Below are 10965 nucleotides of genomic sequence, written 5' to 3' on the forward strand. Positions count from 1 at the left end.
GAGAGAGAGACAGAGAGAGAGAGAGAGAGCAAGTGTCCACCAGTGCTGGCCGATGGCCACCTGGTGGGATCGGAGATCCAGGAAATTTCAGTCCTTGCGTGAGGAAGGTCGAAGAAGATCCCAAAACAAAAGTCATGACGGATGGGATAGTTATATTGCCCTGATACAACTGTTGGTTTATTTTATATTAAGCACAGCCTCTTGATTAGCAAAACAAAAGAAAAGCCTCCACAAACACAAACTTTACTTGATTTAAAATATAACTGAGTGTCTTATAAAAATGGCAGGCCAGCTTTATCCATTCAGACCACTGGGTCTCAGGTTTGAGAATGTCGGGAGGATGGGGGCTGGCGGGTGGAGCGGGGGAGGGGGGGGGGTGGGAATCGCTGATGTACAATCCCACCCCAGGGTCACCCCAGGTGACGTTGGGGGGGTGGGAATCGCTGGTGACCCTGCAGTGTCAGAGAAACAAGTGTTACATTGATAGGGAGTGTATGGCTCTGATTGGCAGGTCTCAGTGCTGTCACCTCAGTGGGAGATCCCAGATTGGTGATAGAGTCAGAGAGTCCGACAGCACAGAAAAATACCCTTCGGCCCATCAAGTCTGCGCCAGTCAATGACAAACCACCCAACTATTCTGATCCCATTTTCCAGCACTTATCCCACAGCCTTGAATGCCTTGGCATCGCAAGAGCACATCTAAATACTTCTTCAACGTTAGAGGGTCTCTGCCTCCACCCACCCTTTCACCCCCTGGGTGAAAAAGTTTCTCCTCAAATCCCCTCTAAACCTCCTGCCCCTTACCTTAAATATATACCCCCTGGTCATTGATCCCTCCACCAAGGGGAAAAGTTTCTTCCTGTCTATCATAATTTTATACATCTCAGTCGTACCATTCCCCTCCCCCGCCTCTCCACCACCCTCAGTCTCCTCCCGCCCCAAGGAGAACAACCCCAATTGTTTCAATCTCTCTTCATAACTAAAACTCTGGGTTAAAACTCAGGTAACATCCTGGTAAATCTCTTCCGCACCCTTTCCAGGGCCATCACAACACTCCTATAATGTGGATTCCAGAACTGCACACAATACTCCAGCTGTGGCCTAACCAATCATTTTATGTAGTTCCAGCATAACCTTCCTGCTCTTAAACTTTATGCCTTGGCGAATAAAGGGCAAGTATGCTGTATGCTTTCTTAACCACTTTATCCACCTTCCTTACGGGACCGGTGCACACGCACACCAAAGGTCCCTCTGATCCTCGGTGCTTCCCAGAGTCCTGCCATTCATCATGTATTCCCCTGCCTTGTTTGTCCTGGCTAAGTGCATCACCTCACACTGATCGGGATTGAATTCCATTTGCCACTGACCAGTCCGTCTATATGGGGAACCTGTGGATGTGGTGTATCTGGATTTCCAGAAGGCATTTGACAAGGTGCCGCACCAAAGACTGCTACATAAGATAAAGGTGCACAGTGTTACGGGTAATGTATTAGCATGGATAGAGGATTGGTTAACTAACAGAAAGCTAAGAGTGGGGGTAAATGGGTGTTTTTCTGGTTGGCGATCAGTGACTGGTGGTGTGCCTCAGGGATCAGTGTTGGGACCGCAATTGTATACGATTTACATCGATGATTTGGAGTTGCGAACCAAGTGTAGTGTGTCAAAATTTGCAGATGACACTAAGATGGATGGAAGAGCAAAGTGTGCAGAGGACGCTGAAAGTCTGCAAAGGAATATAGATAATCTAAGTGAGTGGGCGAGGGTCTGGCAGATGGAGTACAATGTTGGTAAGTGTGAGGTCATCCATTTTGGTCGGAATAACAGCAAAATGGATTATTATTTAAATGGTAAAAAATTGCAGCATGCTGCTGTGCAGAGGAACCTGGGTGTCCTTGTGCAGGAATCTCGAGTCGATTTGCAGGTGCAGCAGGTAATTAAGAAGGCAAATGGAATTTTGTCCTTCATTGCCAGAGGGATGGAGTTTAAAAACAGTGAGATTATGTTGCAGCTGTATAAGGTGCTGGTGAGGCCACACCTGGAGTACTGTGTACAGTTTTGGTCTCCTTACTTGAGAAAGGATATACTGGCACTGGAGGGGCTGCAGAGGAGATTCAGTAGGTTGATTCTGGAGTTGAGAGAGTTGGCTTATGAGGAGAGACTGAGTAGACTGGGGCGAAACTCATTGGAATTCAGAAGAATGAGGGGAGATCTTCTAGAAACATACAAGGTTATGAAGGGAATAGATAAGATAGAAGCAGGGAAGTTGTTTCCACTGGTGGGTGAAACTAGAATTAGGGGACATAGCCTCAAAATAAGGGGAAGCAGATTTAGGACTGAGTTGAGGAGGAACTTCTTCACACAAAGGGTTGTGAATCTGTGGAATTCCCTGCCCAGTGAAGCAGTTGAGGCTACCTCATTGAATGTTTTTAAGGCAAGGATAGCACAGTGGTTAGCACTGCTGCTTCACAGCTCCAGGGTCCCGGGTTCGATTCCCGGCTCGGGTCACTGTCTGTGTGGAGTTTGCACATTCTCCTCGTGTCTGCGTGGGTTTCCTCCGGGTGCTCCGGTTTCCTCCCACAGTCCAAAGATGTGCGGGTTAGGTTGATTGGCCAGGTTTAAAAAAAAATTGCCCCTTAGAGTCCTGGGATGTGTAGGTTAGAGGGATTAGCGGGTAAAAATATGTGGGGGTAGGGCCTGGGTGGGATTGTGGTCGGTGCAGACTCGATGGGCCGAATGGCCTCCTTCTGCACTGTAGGGTTTCTATGTTTCTATGATAGATAAATTTTTGAACAGTAAAGGAATTAAGGGCTATGGTGAGCGGGCGGGTAAGTGGAGCTGAGTCCACAAAAAAGTCAGCCATGAAGTTATTGAATGGCGAAGCAGGCTTGAGGGGCCAGATGGCCCACTCCTGCTCCTAGTTCTTATATTCCTATCCTCCTGTAATCTATGGCTATCCTCCTCACTATTTACCACCCCACAATCTTTTTGTATCCTCCATGAACTTACTGAGGGTTGTCCTGCATTCAAATCCAAACCATTTATATAAACCACAAACAGCAAGAAGCCCGTCACTGCTCCCTGTGGGACCCCACTGGACACTGCCTTCCAGTCAGAAAAACACCCCTCGGCCATCACCTTGACCATCACCCTCTTGACCATCACCCTCTTGACCATCACCCTCTCCTTCCTGCCACTCACCCCGTTCTGGATCCAATTTGCCAAATTCCGTTGGATCCCATTGGTGGAGATACATTGATTTGACACCAGGGGCAACAGTGATAAACAGCTGTGAGAGAGAGAAAGGAAACACTTACATCTCTATATTCCTCAAGATATTCCAAAGCACTTCATAACCAGTCTATGTTCTTTTGAAAAATAATCACTATTGTTGAAAAGAGAGACAAGTTGACGGATCTTTTCGTTTAGCACCGATTGGGACAAATGCAAGAAATGCTAAATTTCAAACTCATCACCACAATTTATCCTGCAGGAGAAAAGGGTGCTGATTTGTTGGCAAATTGAATCTGATTGGCCGAGGCTTTGCCATGAAGAAAGCAATGATCATTTGAAATCTGGTATTCTTGCATTTGTCCTGATGAGTGCAAGAGGGGAAGATTCAGCAACATGTCTCTTTTCAGCAATACTCAAATGCTGTGCCACCGAGTGACTGTGATAATCACCGTTGTAATGTGGAGAATGTAGCAGCTATTGTGCCCATGGCAAGGCCCAACAGGCGGCAATGAATGAAATGACCAGATAATGTCCATCTCTGACCCTCAGTCCCTACAGCCGAGTTACCCCCGTGGTGAATCAGCGCTGGATTCTATCTAAGGCCAGTATATCCTTTCCAAGCTGGGTTGCCCACAACTGAACACACTGGACCTGATTTTAACCCATTCAGAAACCACACAAGGCGGGAATTTGCGGCCGCGCTCGCCCCGAAACCGAGGTCAACGGACCTTTCCATGGTCGGAATGGGAAAATTCGCCCCAGGGCGATAAAGTAGCACCCGCTTGGTATCTCAGCAGAAATGTAGCCAATCCTTGTCTTTATTTTCTGAACCTCTTGTGAAGTGAGACTTGAGTTTCTCTGGCATCTTTTACGACCTCAGGACGTCCCAAAGTGCTTTACGACCCGATGAGGTTCGGTTCCAAGTGTAGGCACTTTCTAATGTGGGAAACACGACAGTCAAATTGTGCACAGTAAGATCCCACAAACAGCTATGTGATAATGACCAGACCGTCTATTTTAGTGATGTTGATTGGAGGGATACGTAATGACCCAGGACATCGGGGAAAATTCCCCCCCTCCCCCCCCCCCCCCCCCCCCGCTCTTCTTCATAATAACATCCTGGGGCTCATTTAGACCACCCAAGAAGCAGACAGGACCTCGATATAACCCCTTTTTGCGTTTATTTCATTCATCCATGAGGGATTAAGTATCCATTAATTGCAGTGTGTGCTTGGAACTATGCAGAAGGCCGCATGAGTCTTCATGAAGCCCTAACGTTTCAAATTTGCTAACCGTCAGTGACTGGGGCCACTTAGTTCACACGGCCGGTGTCTGGTTCAGACTAACACAAACTGTTGGTTCAATTCCTGTTCCAACTGAGGCAATGCTGCACCCCGCCTCCTCACCTACCTCACACTCCATGTCGAGTGATGACCCTCAAGCTATGTAACTAATGATTTCTCTGTGATAGAGAGCAATGCCTCTGGTCTCACGTCGACAATGGCTGATTACCCAACCATCAGTAAGGCTTATGTTAGGTGTCTGGTCAGATTTTAAATCCATTCACATTGCCCCTGCTGTCCACGGGTCATCAGCAACTCAGAATAAGTTAAGTTTGATTTCTCAGCGAGGAATCTGATTATAACCCCCTTCTGTAGAATGTTCCATATAATGGGAATAGGTTCGCTTCATTGGGATTCTGTACAGTGAGTGAGCGGGAATAGGTTTGATCCATTGGGATTCTGTACTGGATAGAGATGAGGAGGAATTAGTGGTGAATCTGTGGAACTCTTTGCCGCAGAAGGCTGTGGAGGCCGGGTCATTGAGTGTCTTTAAGACAGAGATAGATAGGTTCTTGATTAATAAGGGAATCAGGGGTTATGGGGAAAAGGCAGGAGAATGGGGATGAGAAAAATATCAGCCATGATTGAATGGCGGAGCAGACTCGATGGGCCGAGTGGCCTAATTCTGTTCCTATGTCTTATGGTCTAGTCCATTCGGGTTTTGTACAGTGAGTGAGTGGGAATAAGTTTGATTCATTGGGATTCTGTACAATGGGAGTGAATGCTAAAGAAAAGTAATTTTAATAGGAGAATACCAGCCACAATTTAGAGCTATATTTGTATGAAGGGCTGCAGTGTCTCCTCAGTATGTGTTGCGAGATTGTGATGGAATTAAATTCGGAGAGGTGAGTGGTTTGGACACCAGGTGGCAGTGTTGTTTTGACCTGGTAGTGTGGGTAATGCCAAATGTTGCAGAGCCAACTGATGCCCCATTTGGTGATTGCGTGGCAGAGAAATGATGTGGTGATGAGTGCTTACAACCAAATTGGACTCCCCTTTGTAAAGAACAAGCTTTGGAACTTGTTAATGTCTGACAGAAGCTTGCAACCCCCAGTTCTCACACCCAGACAACGATTGTCTGCCCGAACCAGAGAAATGTTTATATAAACGGGGCGGCACGGTGGCACAGTGGTTAGAACTGCTGCCTCACAGCTCCAGGGACCTAGGTTTGATTCCTGGTTTGGGGGGGGTCACTGTGTGGAGTTTGCACATTCTCCCCGTGTCTGCGTGGGTTTCCTCCGGGTGCTCCGGTTTCCTCCCACAGTCCAAAGATGTGCGGGTTAGGTGGATTGGCCGTGCTAAATTGTCCCTTAGGTGTTAAGGAGTACTAGCTAGGGTAAATGCATGGGGATAGTGGGATAGTGAACGGTGCAGACTCGATGGGCTGAATGGCCTCCTTCTGCACTGTTGGGATTCTATGAAATGTAATGGACCCTTGCACTGGTACTTTCAAAAGTGAATCACCAATTCTCTGCCAGCACTCAGTGTGAAGGAGGTCAGGTGTTTGTTGTACAGACTTGATGGATCGAAGGGCCTCTCCTGAACTTTATGCTTCTGAGAAGGTGACCTGCTTTAAACTCATTGAGGTCACCTAGGTGATGTGCAGAGCACAAACAGCAGCACCGAACAGTTGGGCCGAATGGCCTGTTTCTGTGCTGTAAAATCCATGTCATTCTACATTGGTGAAAATATAGACTCACCAAGGACCAAATTTCATCCTGCGTCCCAAACCCTTCCCTGGATTACTGCCTTAAACTGACAGAGGTGCTTGCACAATACCCCACCTCAGCCTCGTCAGACAGTGAGAGTCTGGACAATCAGTCTATCGTAAGTGGAGTGGGGCAGTCAGTGCCTCTCAGACAAGCGTGGCACCAGTCAGGGATGTAGAACTGGCCAAGTGATTTGGGCACACTTGACATATTTCAGTGCCCAAGTGTTAATGTCTGGAGTAAATAGTACCCAGGTAGGACAGAAAACACTGGAAAATCTCAGCGGGTCTGACAGCATCCGCGGAGAGAGATGCTCCGCGGACGCTGTCAGACTGGATGATCCTTCGTCAATAGAAAATAGGATGAAATAATATATTGTCTCCAGCTCTGATGAAGGGCCATCCAGACCCGAAACGTTGGTTCTATTCTCTCTCCACGGATGCTGTCAGACCTGCTGAGATTTTCCAGCATTTTCTGTTTCAGATTCCAGCATCCGCAGTAATTCGCTTTTATTTTTTACCTGAGTGAGTGTGTTGTGGGGGTTGGGGGAGGGAGGGGGGGTTTGGAGGGGTGGGATGCAGTGAATGAAAACAAGAGTTAACAAATCACAACAACCCCTCCCCCCACCCCATTCAGACTGGAATAATCCAAGCCCCCCCCCTCCAGTTGAAACTTTAGCTGGGAGGAGAATTCTCATGTTCACAATTCCGTCCATCATGGTTTTATTTTTGTGGGTCGATTCTATTTTAAATAATCACGGTTCGCTCGCGCCCTCGCATTTCCGTGCAGGGAGTAACAAATTCCTTCTCATTTCTCTGGACGGCGCGCATTGTTTGTTGCCACGGCACCGTCCCCTCAGCGGCACCGTCCCCTCAGCGGCACCGTCCCCTCAGCGGCACAGCCGCGCATCTTGGAGGCAGCATTGGCCGCCTGCGCTCCCTGCGTGCAGCACGTCTCATAATGTCGCATCGCCATGTAGCGGGGAGTTACTATTCCCTCTGACTCGGAGCCGTTAATACACCGGGAGGGTGAAGGAGTGAGGGGAGGGGGGGGAAGCTGAACAAGTTACATTCCGATTTTTTGACCTGGGAATGCCGGGATATTTTTAACCAGAGCCATTTGGTTGGTTTACCTTTTGTAACCTGTTAAAACCGGCAGCCTTGTCCTCATGACCGGATCTTTGTAAAAAAAAAATGGTCCAACTTAATGTTTCTGACCCCTGCACTTTCTGCTGTGTACAGTAAGAGATTTTTTAATATCCTCTGCTCCTCCGCTGCTCATTCGATGGGTGTTGGGTATTTGTGTATATGAGCGTACATTTATAAATTATTTTATTGAGAATTGATGTAATAATTTAAAAGAAAAAAAAAAGAAAAAAAAATTAAATTATTGATAAGAAGTTCCCTGGCTTGTTGTAGTGCGAGAAATGAGATGTCTGAAAGTTCACCTCTCGTGCCAAGAATTGACAGATTTCCTATCCTTCTGTATGTTTAAAGCTGCCCTTCAGAACAAACTGTCTGCTTTATATTCTAACCACAAGAAGTGTTCCTTTTTTCCACACCAATCTGACACAGTGAACTGTTTAATAAAAATTAGTGTGTTACAACTTTTGACTCTTTCGCATCTCACTTTGATCAGGTGGCTTGAAGTGGTTCAGTATGGAAGGACAGCGTCACAAATAGAACTGTGAGACACAGGAACAGGAGTAGGCCATTCAGCCCCTCGAGCCTGCTCTCCCATTCAATAGGATCCTGGCTGATCCAACATTCCTCACACCCACTTTCCGGCCCTTTTCCCGTCACCTTTGATTTCCTTACTGATCAAAAATCTATCTCAGCCTTAAAAAAACACAAAGACTCTGCCCCCCACCGCCCCCCCCCCCCCCCCCCCCAGCTCTCTGTGGAAAGGAGTTCCAAAGACTCGCAACCCTCCTTCTCAGCCTTCATAGAATTCATTCATAGAAACCTTACAGAGCAGCAAAAGGCCATTTGGCCCATCGAGTCTGCGCCAACCACAATCTCACTCAGGCCCTAACCCTGTAATCCCACATATTTACCCTGCTAATCCCTCTAACCTACACATCCCAAGACACTAAGGGGCAATTTAACATGTCAAATCTACCTAACCCGCACATCTTTGGACTGTGGGAGGAAACCGGAGCACCCGGAGGAAACCCACGCAGACACGGGGAGAACGTGCAAACTCCACACAGACAGTGACCCAAGGAGAACGTGCAAACTCCACACAGACAGTGACCCAAGCCGGGAATCGAACCCGGGTTCCTGTCTTATGGGGAGGCAATGGCCTGGTGGTATTATCGCTAGACTATTAATCCAGAAATCCGCCAGTCAGCATCAGCCAATTGGATAAGAGTCTTTCTGCTTTCCAATTGGTGTAGGAAGGCCATGCATCACAAGGGTGGATGTGTTGGTCAACTATTGGCTGGAGGGTGGGGGGACAAGTCAGGTGATGAAACCTCCAGGATTACATTTGATCACAGTCGGTAACCCAATGCCAGACCTTCACCTCAGCTCTCATTATTCCTGCTTTGTACCATGTCCCGCGATACCCTTACCCAATAAAAATCTATCATTCACAAACTGTAAGATGCTCTCATACCTACCTGCTGAACATTGCAAGACGCTGCCTATGAGGGTGGTGGAAGGTGGTGAAAGAACATTGGAGGACACGAGGGAAATCCCTTATCTTATTCAGTAACCTTTTGTGTGGTACACCTTTTGGAAATCCAAGCATATTACATTTACTGGTTCCCCTTTATCAATCCTGCTCATTACCATCTTAAAGAATTCTAATACATTTGTCAGACATGATTTCCCCTTCATGATGGTTCTGTTTGATTACATTTCTTGAATTGCTTTGTTATTTCATCCTTTACAATGAACTCTGACATTTTCCCAATGGAGATTTCACACCAGTTTTGATCAATTTGAAACATTTGCTAGAATCTTTAGCCAGAAGCTCCAAATGGATGACCTATCTTGACCTTCTCCAGAGGTTCCCAGCATCACAGGTGCTAGTCCTTAGTCTATTTGTTTCGAACATAGAACATAGAAAAACTACAGCACAAAACAGGCCCTTCGGCCCCACAAGTTGTGCCGAACATATCCCTACCTTTTAGGCCTACCTATAACCCTCCATCCTATTAAGTCCCATGTACTCATCCAGGAGTCTCTTAAAAGACCCTATTGAGTTTGCCTCCACCACCACTGATGGCAGCCGATTCCACTCGCCCACCACCCTCTGTGTGAAAAACTTCCCCCTAACATTTCCCCTGTACCTACCCCCCAGCACCTTAAACCTGTGTCCTCTCGTAGCAGACATTTCCACCCTGGGAAAAAACCTCTGAGAGTCTACCCGATCTATGCCTCTCAACATCTTATATACCTCTATTAGGTCTCCTCTCACCCTACGTCTCTCCAAGGAGAAAGACCGAGCTCCCTCAGCCTATCCTCATAAGGCATGCCACTCAATCCAGGCAACATCCTTGTAAATCGCCTCTGCACCCTTCCAATCTTTTCCACATCCTTCCTGTAATGAGGCGACCAGAACTGAGCACAGTACTCCAAGTGGGGTCTGACAAGGGTCTTATATAGCTGCATCATTATCCCCGGACTCCTAAACTCAATCCCTCGATTGATAAAGGCCAGCACACCATACGCCTTCTTAACCACCTCCTCCACCTACGGGGCCGATTTTAGAGTCCTATGGACCCGGACCCTAAGGTCCTTCTGATCCTCTACAGTACTAAGAGTCTTTCCCTTTATATTGTACTCCTTCATCACATTTGACCTGCCAAGATGGACCACTACGCATTTATCTGGGTTGAAGTCCATCTGCCACTTCTCCGCCCAGTCTTGCATCCTATCTATGTCCCACTGTAACTTCTGACATCCCTCCAGATTATCCACAACCCCACCAACCTTCGTGTCGTCGGCAAACTTACCAACCCATCCCTCCACTTCCTCATCCAGGTCATTTATGAAAATGACAAACAGCAAGGGTCCCAGAACAGATCCCTGGGGCACACCACTGGTGACCGACCTCCATTTAGAAAAAGACCCATCTATACCCACTCTCTGCCTCCTTTGGGCAAGCCAGTTCTGGATCCACAGGGCAGCAGCCCCTTGGATCCCATACCCTCTCACTTTTTCTGGAAGCCTTGCTAAAATCCATATAAACCACATCTGCCGCTTTCCCTTCATCAATGTGTTTAGTCACATTTTCGAAGAACTCCGCCAGGCTCGTAAGGCACGATCTGCCTTTGACAAAGCCATGCTGAGTATTCTTGAGCATACTAAACCTCTCTAAATGCTCATAAATCTTGTCCCTCAGGATCTTCTCCATCAGCTTACCAACCACTGAGGTTAGACTCACCGGTCGGTAATTTCCTGGGCTATCCCTATTCCCCTTCTTGAAAATAGGAACCACATCCGCAATCCTCCAATCCTCCGGCACTTCTCCCGTCTCCATCAACGACGCAAAGATCATCGCCAGAGGCTCTGCAATCTCTTCCCTCGCCTCCCACAGTAACCTGGGGTACATCCCATCCGGACCCAGCGACTTATCTATCTTGATGCCATTCAAAGATTCCAGCACAACCTCTTTCTTAAAGTCCACATACTCAATCTTTTCAGTCCACCGCAAGCCCACAGTACATCCAC

This window comes from Mustelus asterias, chromosome 14 (assembly GCF_964213995.1).
Source record: "Mustelus asterias chromosome 14, sMusAst1.hap1.1, whole genome shotgun sequence".
Lineage (NCBI taxonomy): Eukaryota > Metazoa > Chordata > Chondrichthyes > Carcharhiniformes > Triakidae > Mustelus > Mustelus asterias.